This window comes from Phocoena sinus, chromosome 12 (genome assembly GCF_008692025.1).
Source record: "Phocoena sinus isolate mPhoSin1 chromosome 12, mPhoSin1.pri, whole genome shotgun sequence".
Lineage (NCBI taxonomy): Eukaryota > Metazoa > Chordata > Mammalia > Artiodactyla > Phocoenidae > Phocoena > Phocoena sinus.
In genome coordinates this window covers 6,921,203-6,936,196 of record NC_045774.1, presented here as the reverse complement: position 1 = coordinate 6,936,196, position 14,994 = coordinate 6,921,203, and the positions used below count along the sequence as shown (strand labels likewise).

At 42.4% G+C, this 14,994-nt stretch overlaps 1 protein-coding gene and 1 pseudogene across 2 annotated transcripts in view; both read right to left on the bottom strand.

Annotated features, from left to right (window-relative positions):
• PRKN (parkin RBR E3 ubiquitin protein ligase) overlaps nucleotides 1-14,994 on the bottom strand; it is a 1,284,475-nt gene that overhangs the window by 89,473 nt on the left and 1,180,008 nt on the right. The window lies entirely within an intron of this gene.
• Nucleotides 6,977-9,087, bottom strand: LOC116763620 (annotated as a pseudogene).

Below are 14,994 nucleotides of genomic sequence, written 5' to 3'. Positions count from 1 at the left end.
TGCAACCCCCCCCCCCACCCCCCACCGGGTGGTCACAGGCCCGACGAGATGTTTAGATTCACAAGGTTATAATAGGCTACACTTGGCACTGGATTCACTTAGAAGGATATAGGACAGGAAACAGCATGCTAGCAGGGAGCGTCAGAGAACATTTCTTCGAACCCCAGTGACCCCTCAGGTTTGGGGAACAGGATCAGGATGGTGAGTGAGGTCAAGAACCTGGATAGAAGCTCTAAGTCCCAAGTGTGTTGGTAAGAGTTCCATGGACATAACTTCAAGCTATAGAATGTGTAACTTCTACCTCAAAGAGCATGACTTCCAGGGAAGTCCACAGCCTATGGCTTCTCCCCTGGGCATTTATGGCTCATTCACAGTCTCAAGCTGTCACGATGCAATGTGCCAATCAGGGGTCATTTTTTATCATCGGCACTTGCTGACTATTAACTCAATAAACATTCCGTCTTCGTCAGGTCTCTCAGGAGCAGAACCGAAGGTCAAATTTGTCCTCAGAGAAGGAGAAAGAGTTTTGCTGACCAGTGGCTCAGAGGAAGGAGCAGTCTATGCCGAGGTCTGGGAGTCTGAAAGAACACGGGGAGATGCAGAGCTGGAAATGGTCCAATGTGAGTTAAGTACAAGGTATTGCAGAAGATGAGAGGAAGGGTAAAGGGGAGAAGGGGTGGGAGATGGGGCCACCAGAGGGGAGAGGGCCCAGAAAACAGACTAGACCATACCCAGGGGCTTAGATGTTTAGCCTATCAGGAACCATTGCATGGGATGTGTTGTGATCCCATGTGTATGGCAGTGATATAAAGGGTTGAAGAGTGAGGAGCACACTGTGGGAGGAAGAGAATAGGTTGTTACAGAAGTTCAGGCAAAGGATAGGGGGATCCTGAGTTAACAGGAAAGGGGATGGAGATAAGGAACATTTACTAGCTGGAATCAATCAGCAATCAGTCAGCGACTGGGGATAAGAGTCTGGAATATGCCTATGGATCATCACACGTGCCCCCCACTGCAGAGAACTGAGATAAGAGGAGGGAGAGCAGGTTTGCATGTGGGTGATGGAAGAGGTGGAAAAATGAGTTCAAATATGGATATTTTGCATTTGATGTGCTTATGAGAATTCCAAGGGGAGATACCCAGCAGGCAATGTAAAGTATTACCCTGAGGCTCGAGACTGGTCTCTCTAGAGACAGACTTGGGGTACATCAACCGTAGACGGGGCTCAGAATCAAAGAGATAAATGAGACGGTCCAAAGGAGGACTTGATCTCAGAAGAGGGAAGGACCAGAGACAGTCCCCTTGCAAACACCGGAAGTTTAAGGGAGGGTAGTAGACGGGTTTGGGATGTAGTCTGTGAAGATGCAATTGAAAGGGGGCAAAGGACAGGTAAATGAGAAGGGTACCATGGAGGCTGGGGTAGGAAGAGCTGTCACCAGCATCAAGGCTGCAGTGAGGTGGGCACACCTACAGTAAGGACCTAACCATTTTCTTCATCTTTGCACGACAGTTGCACCCATAGTATAATCGAAGGCTAGTCTATCTAGAGGGATCAGATCAAAAGTGAGCCTGAAGTGATTTATATTTCACCATTTACCTATACAGCATTCGTTTAATTCTAATCACAATGTCTGGTGACAAAGATCCAATTTCCAGCTCTCTCTGGTTTGTAAGCTGGCGTTTTTTTCTGCAGAGATACCACAGGGGGAGGTATGTCAGGGCCTGATTTGGTATTCAGTTAATATTGTAGCACATGCTCTTCCATTACCTAGAAGCTAATGACTATCTAAATTGGTTCTACGGCCCAAAGCAAAGATAAGGTGGTTAGTGTGTTTGACCAGTCATTAAGGTGTGTCTTTCTGGAAAAATATCCTCTCAAGTGAAATGGCACCATGATGTTCTATCAGCAGTAGAGCTAACTCTTATTAAAAGGTCTACTTTGAATGTCTCCCCAGGGTAATCATATAAAAAGAGAATCAAAATTTAATATGTCATTAGTAGAGGCTGACTTGCTGAAAAATAAGCTGAATTAGTTGAGAACTGCTGCTAAAACATTCTGTAGCTGGCAAATATTACTCTGACTCTCTAGAGAATGGTAGCAATAAAACACGTAGAATATGTTTTGCACCCCAAAGTTGGCATAATCAATGATTTTGGCAAAGTTGAAATAATCAATGATTTTTGTTCCAAACCAGCTTAATATCTCTTGTACCCATAGACTCTAGCCTGAGGCGGGTAATATCTTCTCTTGCTTCAGAATTCCTTTTTTTTTTTTTTGCGATACGCGGGCCTCTCACTGTTGTGGCCTCTCCCGTTGCGGAGCACAGGCTCCGGACGCACAGGCTCAGCGGCCATGGCTCACGGGCCCCTCCCCTCCGCGGCATGTGGGATCTTTCCGGACCGGGGCACGAACCCGTGTCCTGTGCATCGGCAGGAGGACTCTCAACCACTGCGCCACCAGGGAAGCCCCTCAGAATTCGTTTTCTCAGTTTGTCTGCTTGTTAGGTGGAGCACTTGATATAAACAAGGGGATACACAGATGTTAGAAGTCGTGTGTAGGGTACGTGACAATAGAAGTACCAGGAAAGGCATAGAGATAAGTACTTATCTAAATACTACACAAATTAAAAAGATGCCTAGGTACAGTTAGGCATCGAAAAATACAAACACATGGAGGCTAAACAATTCACTACTAAATAACCAAGAGATCACTGAAGAAATCAAAGAGGAAATCAAAAAAAAATACCTAGAAACAAATGACAATGAAAACACGACGACCCAAAACCCATGGGATGCAGCAAAAGCAGTTCTAAGGGAAGTTTATAGCAATACAATCCTACCTCAAGAAACAAGAATCATCTCAATAAACAACCTAACCTTACACCTAAAGCAATTAGAGAAAGAAGAACCCAAAAAAACCCCAAAGTTAGCAGAAGGAAAGAAATGACAAAGATCAGATCAGAAATAAATGAAAAAGGAATGAAAGAAACAATAGCAAAGATCAATAAAACTAAAAGCTCGTTCTTTGAGAAGATAAACAAAATTGATAAACCATTAGCCAGACTCAACAAGAAAAAAAGGGAGAAGACTCATATCAACAGAATTAGAAATGAAAAGGAAGCAGTAACAACTGACACGGCAGAAATACAAAGGATCATGAGAGATTAGTACAAGCAGCTATCTGCCAATAAATTGGACAACCTGGAAGAAATGGACGAATCTTAGAAAATCACAACCTTCCGAGACTGAACCAGGAAGAAATAGAAAATATAAACAGACCAATCACAAGCACTGAAATTGAAACTGTGGTTAAAAATCTTCCAACAAACAAAAGCCCAGGACCAGATGGCTTCACAGGCAAATTCTATCAAACACTTAGAGAAGAGCTAACACCTATCCTTCTCAAACTCTTCCAAAATATAGCAGAGGGAGGAACACTCCCAAACTCATTCTATGAGGCCACCATCACCCTGATACCAAAACCAGACAAAGATGTCACAGAAAAAGAAAACTACAGGTCAGTATCTCTGATGAACATAGATGCAAAAATCCTCAACAAAATACTAGCAAACAGAATCCAACAGCACATTAAAAGGATCATACATCATGATCAAGTGGGGTTTATCCCAGGAATGCAAGGATTCTTCAATATATGCAAATCAATCAATGTGATACACCATATTAAAAAACTGAAGGATAAAAACCATATGATAATCTCAATAGATGCAGAAAAAGCTCTTGACAAAATTCAACACCCATTTATGATAAAAACCCTCCAGAAAGTAGGCATAGAGGGAAACTACCTCAACATAATAAAGGCCATATATGACAAACCCACAGCCAACATCATTCTCAATGGTGGAAAATTGAAACCATTTCATCTAAGATCAGGAACAAGACAAGGTTGCCCACTCTCACCACTATTATTCAGCATAGTTTTGGAAGTTTTAGCCACAGCAATCAGAGAAGAAAAAGAAATAAAAGGAATCCAAATCAGAAAAGAAGAAGTAAAACTGTCACTCTTTGCAGATGACATGATACTATACATAGAGAATGCTAAAGATGCTATCAGAAAACTACTAGAGCCTAATCAATGAATTTGGTAGAGTAGTAGGATACAAAATTAACACACAGAAATCTCTTGCATTCCTATACACTAATGATGAAAAATCTGAAAGAGAAATTAAGAAAACACTCCCATTTACCATTGCAGCAAAAAGAATAAAATGCCTAGGAATAAACCTACCTAAGGAGACAAAAGACCTGTATGCAGAAAACTACGACACTGATGAAAGAAATTAAAGATGATACAAACAGATGGAGAGATATACCATGTTCTTGGATTGGAAGAATGAACATTGTGAAAATGACTCTACTACCCAAATCAATCTACAGAATCAATGCAATCCCTAGCAAACTACCACTGGCATTTTTCACAGAACTAGAACAGAAAATTTCACAATCTGTATGGAAACACAAAAGACCCCGAATAGCCAAAGCAATCTTGAGAAAGAAAAACAGAGCTGGAGGAATCAGGCTCCCTGACTTCAGACTATTCTACAAAGCTACAGTAAGGTACTGGCACAGAAACAGATATATAGATTAATGGCATAGGATAGAAAGCCCAGAGATAAACCCACACACATGTGGTCACCTTATCTTTGATAAAGGAGGCAAGAGTATACAATGGAGAAAAGACAGTCTCTTCAATAAGTGGTGAACTGGACAGCTACATGTACAAGAATGAAATTAGAACAATTGCTAATACCATACACAAAAATTAACTCAAAATGGATTAAAGACCTAAATTTAAGGCCAGACACTATAAAACTCTTAGAGGAAAACATAGGCTGAACACTCTACGACATAAATCACAGCAAGATCCTTTTTGACCCACCTCCTAGAGAAATAGAAATAAAACCAAAAATAAACAAATGGGACCTAATGAAACTTCAATTAACTTCAATTAAAGCTTTCACAAAGCGAAGGAAACCATAAACAAGATGCAAAGACAACCCCCAGAATGGGAGAAAATATTTTCAAATGAAGCAACTGACAAAGGATTAATCTCCAAAATTTACAAGCAGCTCATGCAGCTCAATATCAAAAAACAAACAGCTCAATCCAAAAATGGGCAGAAGACCTAAACAGACATTTCTCCAAAGAAGATATACAGATTGCCAACAAACACATGAAAGGATGTTCAACATCATTAATCATTAAAGAACTGCAAATCAAAGCTAGAATGAGGTATCTCCTCAAACTGGTCAGAATGGCCATCATCAAAAAATATACAAAGAGCAAATGCTGGAGAGGGTGTGGAGAAAAGGGAACCCTCTTACACTTTTGGTGGGAATGTAAATTGATACAGCCACTGTGGAGAACAGTATGGACGTTCCTTAAAAGCCTAAAAATAGAAGTACCATACGACCCAGCAATCCCACTACTGGGCATATACCCTGAGAAAACCGTAATTCAAGAAGAGTCATGTATCACAATGTTCGTTGCAGCACTATTTACAATAGCCAGGACATGGAAGCAACCTAAGTGTCCATCGACAGATGAATGGATAAAGAAGATGTGGCACATATATACAATGGAATATTACTCAGCCATAAAAAGAAACGAAATTGAGTTATTTGTAGTGAGGTGGATGGACCTAGAGTCTGTCATACAGAGTGAAGTCAGAAAGTGAAACACATATGTATGCTAACACATATATATGGAATCTAAAAAAAAAAAAAAGGTTCTAATGAACCTAGGGGCAGGACAGGAATAAAGTCACAGATGTGGAGAGAGGTCTTGGGGACATGGGGAGGGGGAAGGGTGGGCTTGGACGAGGTGGGTGAGCATTGACATATATGCACTACCAAATGTAAAATAGATAGCTAGTGGGAAACAGCTGCATGGCACAGGGAGATCAGCTCGGTGCTTTGCGACCACCTGTAGGGTTGGGAGGGAGAGAGTGGGAGGGAGACGCAGGAGGGAGGGGATATGGGGATATATATATACATATAGCTGATTTACTTTGTTATACAGCAGAAACTAGCACAACCCTGTAAAACAATTATACTCCAATAAAGATGTTTAAAAAAACCCTCCAAAACCATCACAGACAGAGCGACGGGTTCAGTGAAGGTAAAGTGTACAGTTATTCAGGTGTCACAGTTGAACATGGTTGATCCAGGTAATTGTTTCCTTGTTGAAATGCTTGTCTTCACTGCAGAGTCTAAGACAGAATTTTAAATAACCCCTGGGAAGGGATGGAGGGAGGGAATCGGGTCTGGAGAAGAGAGTCAGAGAATATACTGCTCTGTGGGCACCGAATCCACCCGCAGTGGTGAGCAGCCATCCATCTTTACCTGCGTTGTTCTGAGCTAGGTCTGTCCTCTACTTCACTGAGAACCTTCTGCTCCAACAGGAATAACAGGGGTTAATCAGAAGGGTGGTGTGAGATGGGGAAGGGAAGGTGGCAGGGATCAAAAAAAAAAAAAAAAAACCTCTCGTCCACTTGTGACCTCCTGCAGCTGGGGCAGTTCTTGTTTATGAGGGACGGTTCCCTCCAGTGCACGGTACTCTTCGGAGCAGCAGACACCTGCAGAATTTGCAGCAAGTAGCAGACATCTCAGAAATAGCAAAGTCCTAACCACTTGGTTAGCAAAACAGAGAGACAAGTTTTCACCCTCCTTTTAAACTGAGGAAGTCGTAAATAACTTAGCACATTTATAGTTTCCCCTTTACAATTTTTTTAAGGCTCATTTTGGAAATTGTGTATCACCGTGAACATGGTCTGCAATGCGACGTGACCATAAGGCAGTGTTCCATTCCCTCTAAGCTTCCTGTGACGAGAATCTGAATGCACGAGGCAGATAAAGACGCTCCTTCCCTACTTGCTGTTGTCAAAACTACCCACCGAGGCCACGGGCGGGAGAAGACCGCGGAGGCGTGTGGCCTCTTCCCAGCTTCCTTCCTCGCATTAGATTTTGATGGTGGAACAAAGTTCAAGGATCTGTGACCTGAAATAATTCCAAAGCTCTGGCCTTTTAGCCTTCATTGTTGGGGTCAGGAGGCCGTTGTTGACAGAGAATAATTCAGGGTGGAGACAGGTCAAAGGACCTGTTCAAATGGTTTTAGGCCAGAATCCTTCCCAAGTCTCACCATGTCTTCTAGAATAGCTTTTTTGACATCCTTGTTTCTGCACATTTCTTCAAAGGAGACTTCAAAGCCTCTCTTCTGGGCCCAGGGGCCTAGCATCTCAATGTCTGGTACCACAATTACTATGAGAAATGCCCGCAAGTTCTCTCCATGGACGAACACCTGAGCGACAGGTTCACTTCACTGGTAGATGTTTTCTATCTTCTCCAGAGCTATGTACTCTCCTTGCGCCACTTTAAAGATGTGCTTTTTCCTGTTGATGATCTTCAAGGTGCCATTTGATAACCACTTTCCAATGTCCCCTGTGTGCAACCAGCCATCTTTATCCAGAGCTTCTGCTGTGTTTTCTGGGTCCTTTAAGTAGTCTTGAAATACACTAGCCCCTTGCACACATACCTTGCCTGCGCCCTTGGCAGCCATGTAATTCATTTCTTCCACATCGACAAGCTTTACAATGTTGCAAGGCATTCGGGCACCAATATGGCCTGTGGTCCAGTCCCCAGGCACAGTCAGGCAGCCCGGCGGTGCACTCAGTCTGTCCGTAGCCTTCGTAGAACTGGCAGCCCAGTGAGGCTCTCAGGAAGGTCAGCACGGTGGCAGACACGGGCGCCGCTCCTGTGATCATCAGCCTCACTTTTCGACTCATTTTATGGATGGTCAACTTGTCCCACAGGTTGTTGTTTCTAATGATGCCACCGCGAAGCTTGGCTTCTTTCCTCTTGGAGGCAAAGTCCAACAGCCATCGCTCCAGGTACAGTGCTCCAGGCAGCAGTACCATTGACACCAACATGCTGTTTGCCTGAGGAAAAGGTCAGTCAAACATCCAGTTCAGCAGTCTGGGGACCACAGGGAAGATGGTGGGTTGAAATGCCTTGAGATCATCCGTAAGCAACCTGATATCTCCTTGGAAAAATCCTATTTTAGCTCCATGACACAGCATCACACACTCTACAACTTTTTCAAACACGTGGGCGAGAGGCAAGAAAGAGATCAAAGTATCATCTGAGGAAGTAATGAATGTACTCTGTCCTTTTCACAAATGCTGAACGTTCGCTGACTGCATTTCGATGGGTGATCAGTGCTCCTTTGGGGTTGCCTGTAGTTCCACTTGTGAAGCAAATTACTGCAACATCTTCAGGTGCTGGAGGCTTGGGCTTCCGTCTGTGGGCTCTTCCCAGGTCCTCCATCGCCTTCATGCGATGATCTCCACCCCACACTTCTTGCCTCGTTCCGACCCATCACTGCCGTAGGAGTCCATGAGAACAATAGTTTTAAGGCATGCTGTTAATTTATTTTCTACAGCTTCTAATAAGAGGCTGGCCTTCTCTGGCTTGCCCACAAAAACCAGAGAGAGTTCAGCTTTGTTGATGATGAAGGTGACTGCTTCAGTTCCGAGGGTATCGTAGAGGGGAACGATCACCATCGAATAAGTAAAGCATCCCTGTTCAATGATCACCCACTTAGGTCTGTTCTGAGAAAAGAGGCTGATGAACTGATCTGGGGCTACCTTGAAGCCCTTGTGGATCAGCGCCGAGCCCACACACTCTGACATTTCTGCAACCTGTTTGAAAGCCATTCATAGGGTTGGTCTGGTTTCAGAGAGCCTAAATAAGGGCCATTATTTGACACCTGCATGCCCCTCTGGAAGCCTTCATATAACATTCTGATGTCATCGTAGAAATATACCGAGGGCTTGTCACTGTCCAGGAGCACGGATCTCCGGGCACCGTCACTGCCTGCCACCTCCACTGACTGCATGGCCAGGTCGCATGGTGGCTTCAGGGCCTGCAGTTGCATGGCGTACCAGAAGGTGGTGAGCGCCACGAACGCACCGAAGCCCATGAGTGTGTTGGTTGGAAGGATGCACACGTACTGCCAGAAGTCAACCATCTCTGGCATCCGAAAGTACTGGAACAGCTCATGGTCTCGCATCGTCCTGGGTTGGTGGCACCCTATGCCGATATCTTAGAAGGGCGTCACAAGTCTTCTCATTAAATGAAAGTTCCAGACTCCACGGCTGGGGATTCCATTTTGTGACTCGTGGAGAAGTAGGAATCCAGTCTCAAACCTCTTTTCTACTTTCTTTCTTCCAAACGCCTCTCTAGCAGGAGACGGCTTATCTTCTAACAGGAATGCTGGGGAAGCAGAGGAGCTTCAGCAGAACATTTCAAAGGAAGCTTGGACTAGACCTTTGCCAGGTGGCTGTCTCTTTTCCTCAGTTTGGATGAAGGGAGATGAATGATGGGGAAAAACTCAGTGGATGACTCTTTCTTGGATGTATTACCTGGTTTCAGGACTTAATGAAGCTCAGGTTCTTGATGTCTCATTGCAGAAAGAATTCAGTGGGAGACAAAGTGATAGGTAAGAAGTGGATTTATTTGGAGAGAAACACATTCCACAGACAGTGTGGGCCATCTCAGAAGGTGAGAAAGGCCTAAGCAGTAAGATTTACTTTTTTTTAACTTTCCTATACTTAAATGTATTGAAGTGTCATTTTAATGCATCGGTAAAGAAGCACAAATGCCAAATCACAATTTTATTATTTTGAGAACTGGACCTCTTTTCAATTTTATGTGTTTAATCCTATGTCTTCAGAAAATATTGTTCAAAGATAATGTCTAAAGTTTTTATCAAACTGCCAAAGGGGTCCATGGAACAAAATAACTAAGAACTTCATTACTAGGAGTTTGATATTTTATATTAAAAAATAAGATCCTAAAGAAAAGTCGCTGCTTCTGACACATCTTTGGAAATTCATAATTTAAAGAATTTAGCTGTATTTAGTAATTTTCCCCTCTAAGGTCTTCTTTGTGAGGTCACAATTTACAACTAGCACTGGGATATGTTTTCAAAGAGTCCCCAGCTCAAATATAGAACCCAAACACTTAAAATGCTTTATCCTGAGTAAATCCAAATATTCATGTTTCCAACTCACGTTAAAAATTTTCTAAAAGCATAAGGTGTTATTGAGGGTTCCCCACTGTTGATGACTGTGGTTAGAAAGGCCATCGAAAATGGCTGCTGGGGAAAGGACAGCTGTAGGGATGTCAAGGCTGCTGGGGGGCGGAAGTTCCTACTGATGGCTTCCCTGGCACTTGTAATTTAGTCACTCAGTGATCAATTTCCAACACCGGAGATGTGCTGGAATGAGTGTGAAATTTCCACTCTCTTTGGCTCTAACTGGGACATTCCACAATTACAATGAAATGAGACCATGCTTCACCGTCTCACTCCCTCTGTGAAGAAGTTATCTGGCATGAAAAGGAAAGGAATGGAAATCAAGAGCCAGCCTACAGGAAACGCTAACAGAATAACTGGTGAGCGAGCCGAGGTGAAAAGGCTTTGATGCAAACCAACACATGCGGTTCTAATTAGGCAGTAAGACCGGCAAGGAAGCGAGCATTATGTCTGTTAATTGACTTGCATGATGTTGGGTGGTGAGGTATCCTGAGGAAAAGCCAAAGGCCTTTAACTCACCAGTGTGGTTAATTATAGAGAACGTTGTTCTTGCGGAATTTCCTACCAAGCATTTCAAAAAGACATTATTTTGCTTTTCTTTTTTTTTAAATTTATTTTATTTATTTTTGCTGTGTTGGGTCTTCGTTGCTGTGCCAGGGCTTTCTCTAGTTGTGGCAAGCAGGGGCCACTCTTCATCGCGGTGCACGGGCCTCTCACTGTCACGGCCTCTCTCGTTGCAGAGCCCGGGTTCCAGACGTGCAGGCTCAGTGTTTGTGGCTCACGGGCCCAGTTGCTCCGCGGCATGTGGGATCCTCCCAGACCAGGGCTCGAACCCGTGTCCCCTGCATTGGCAGGCAGATTCCCAACCACTGCGCCACCAGGGAAGCCCCATTATTTTGCCTTTAAACGTGTTGAAAACATTAAGTGACACTTCTTGCAGGCTAATAGCAGCTCGTATTGGTGATGAAGAAATGGTTGGTGATTTTATCTAGTCCAAGGTTAACGAATAAAGGTTATGAAGACGGTTGCTTTCATTTGTCTGCAGTAGAGAGTAGAACAAATCGACCTTATCTGACTTTACTTGGGGAATGATCATAGAAAATGTGAAAGGATAAATTGCTTTTATATAGAATTCTTTAAAAAAATCATTTTTATTTTTCTAATATGAGTCGTTAGAATGCATAAGCATCACTAATCTGAGAACTGTCCTGATAATGGCTCAAGTTCTCTGAAGAATGTTTATGCACCTCCTTTGCTCTCCAGTGCAATCTGGGAGGGAAGGGCACGCACTGCCATCCTTCTGCCTGGATCAAATGTAGAGGTAGAAGATGGTGACGAGCCTCTAAAAGCAAGAAAGAATGATATGAAAAGCAGCCTTAAACTGACAGATCTGTGTAAGGCATAAAGGAGTAATTGATTGTGCTTGAGCTGTATCACAGAAAACTGAATTAATTAACAAAGATAAATTACAATGTGTTCTATCTTAGCTCTTCTGAAGACAAAGAAATGACAGTACTGATGGACAGATTAAGGACATGTTTTCGAAGGTGTGGGACATGGTTAATTTACTCACAAGTAGGGTGGCCACATGAGTTGTTGTTTAACGGTACAATTCTGAGAATGAAAGGGAGCATAATAGCAGAGACTCCAGAATAGGCATAAACACCAGCCTCTTTTGGGCAAAATAAGATGTGTGCCTGTCACCACTTCTCACCCTATAATTCCAGAATTACATGCTGCTTACTCACATACATTATGCCTCTCCTTATAGTACCATGTTCACTGGAATGTGAAATTAACATATGGCAGTTGTATAATTTTAGTATTGTTGTTTATTAATAAAATAACACAAATAGATAGGCTATAATATAAAATAAGTAATATTAATAATTACTATTGAGCATTATTATACTAATAATTAACTTACAAAATACTTTTGAAAGTAGTTCAGTTACTCCCAAAATAGCTGGTAAGTGGCCTCTCCAAAAAATTCGGAATGATTTATCAAATAAGCAAGTAAATAGGATTTATGTAGATATACTAATGCAATGTTATAGTCATTAAATAAAATAAAACTTCAGAATAATCTTTAATAAGCGGCAATACAATTTTACCTCCGTTAATGTATTCTAAGAAAGTAAGCAGGTAAATACAAAGAGCTTTACGCATGAGAATATTTCTCATGACATTGCTTATAACAGCAAACACTGCAAAGCTGGGGGGTGATAGCATCATGGCGCAGTGAGCTACTCTCTTTGCGTCTCCCCTTTAATCTGTAGAACATTCACAGCTCAACAAAGGTGCCTCTACCCAGTACACCAGGGTGCCAGACGATTGAACATTTCTGTGCATCTAAAGGAGGATGGACTGGAGCACAGAGAAGAGGTGGTACAGGTGCAATAGCAGAGGCAGTGCCCGCAATTTTGGTCTTCCAGCTGCGGCAGCTGAGCCCACGGCCCCAGAAAACCTGGCCCGCAGAGGAGGGAATGCGCACAACGCCAGCCCCCTGGTCACAGCAGTGCCCACGGCCACAGGTAACCAGGCAGCAGCAGCAGTAGGGCCTGGGACCCCCGTCCCTCCAGCCATGGAGGTACCCACAACTCTGGCTCCCTGCTCATTCCACCTGTAGCAGTGGAGCCCACAAATCTTACAACCCTGGACATGGCAGAGGTGCCTGCGTGCTCCTGGCTGGCCTGCTCCCGATGCAACTCAGGGGATGCCGCATATGGTGGAAAAGCCCACCATCCCAGTGCTCCAGGCAGCAATACCACTGACACCAACAGCTGCAAGGCACCAATGACCCTGGAGGCACAAGAAGCAATAATGAGGGTAAGGGGTGACACCTCTGACAGAGGCAGTGAAGGGTGGAAAATGCTGACTTTCAAATATATCCAAAGGCAGCGCAGGTAAGCAAAACTAAAAACTTGTGATATTTCGCCACCTACTGGACGACAAAAGAAAGGCCTCTAATTTCTGACCTGTTGAATAGTGAGAATGGAGTAGAAAGGTGTCCCCTACTTCACATGTGCTGGCTTATCAAGCACCATGAAGAACCATAGTAACACTGTACAACAAAGAGAAAATGACAATTCTTTAGAAACCAAACTTAAAACCACAGGATATTTCAACCTAACTGATAGAGAATTTAAAATAGCTGTCACAAAAAAATCTCAACAAGCTACAAGAAAACTCAGAAAGGCAGTAAAATGAGCTCAGAAATAAAATTAATGAACAGAAGGAATACCTCACCAAAGAGACTGAAACTCTAAAAAGGACTAAACAGAAATTCTGGAGCTGTAGAAGGCAATAAACACGATGAAGAATACATTAGAAAGCATCGGAAACAGATCAGACAAGATGGAAGAGAGAATTAGTGAGCTTGAAGATAGATGGATAGAAATGATACGAGTAGAAGAGGGAAGAAATAAGATATAAAAAGATGCAAAATTCTACGAGAGTTATCTGACTCTTCTGGGAAGGGGAAGATTAAGGTAACAGGTATTCCAGAAGGAGAAGAGAGTGAAAAGAGAGGAGAGAGTTTATTTAAAGAAATAATAGCTGAGAACTTCCCAAATCTGGGGAAGGAACTGGATATACAAGTTCATGAAGCTAAGAAAACACCTAATTACCTCAACACAAAAGACCTCCAAAATACAGTATATTAAAACTATCAAAAGTCAGTGAGAAAGAAAGAATTTTAAAGGCAGCCAGGATAAAAAGAAGGTTAACCTACAAAGGAACCCCCAGTAGGCTATTGGTAGATTTCTCAGCAGAAATGCTATAGGCCAGGAGAGAATGGAATGACATTCTCAAAACACTGAAAGATTACAAACTGTCAGCCAAGAATACCCAGCAGAGTTATCATTCTTATATGAAGGAGAAATAAAGACTTTCCCAGACAAACAAAGCTGAGGGAGTTCATCAACACTACACCTGTCTTACAAGAAATGTTGAAAGGAGCTCTTCTAGCAGAAACAAAAAGGCAAAATATGCAAAACTTTGAGTAAGGTGATAAACAGACATGCAGAATCAGAAAATTGCAACTCTTTATCACATAAAGGCTAATGGGGAAAAAAAAGCAGAGAAAAATAACTATAGCTACTTCAGTTTGGTAACAAACTCACAGTATAAAAAAGGACAATTTGAGATAACCAAAACATAAAAGGGGAAGATGAAAAGAGCAGAACCCACATAGATAAATGAAGATAAGATGCTATTAGCAGAAAAGGACTGTTTTATCTATGAGAAGTTTTATACAAAGCTCATGGTTACCATAAACCTAAATCTAGAACAGAGACACAAAACATAAAAAAAAGAGGAAATGGAGGAAGACATTTTAGAAAATCACCAACTCAAAACTGCAGACATAAAAACAAGGAAAGAGAAGCAATGGAGCTATAGTGCAACCAGAAAACAAATGATAAAACTGCAGTACTAAGTCCTCATCTATCAATAATCACCTCAATGATTGGATTGAATTTACCAGTCAAAAGACACAGAATGGCTGGCTGCATTAAAAAACAAGACCCAAGTATATACTTCCTCCAGCAGACACACCTCAGCTCTAAAGACATAGACTCAAAGTGAAGAGATGGAAGATGATACTCCAAGCAAATGGCAGCCAAAAGAAAGCTGGTGTAGCCATACTCATATCAGACAAAGTAGACTTCAAGCCAAAAAGATAACAAGAGACAAAGATGGACAGGATATAATGATAAAGGGGTCAATTCATCAAGAAGACATAACAAATATTAATATATATGCATCTAACATAGGAGCACCAAAATATATAAAACAATTATTAACAGACACAAAGGGAGAAATTGACAGCAACACAAAAATAGTAGGGGACTTTAACACCCCACTACATCAGTGGATGGA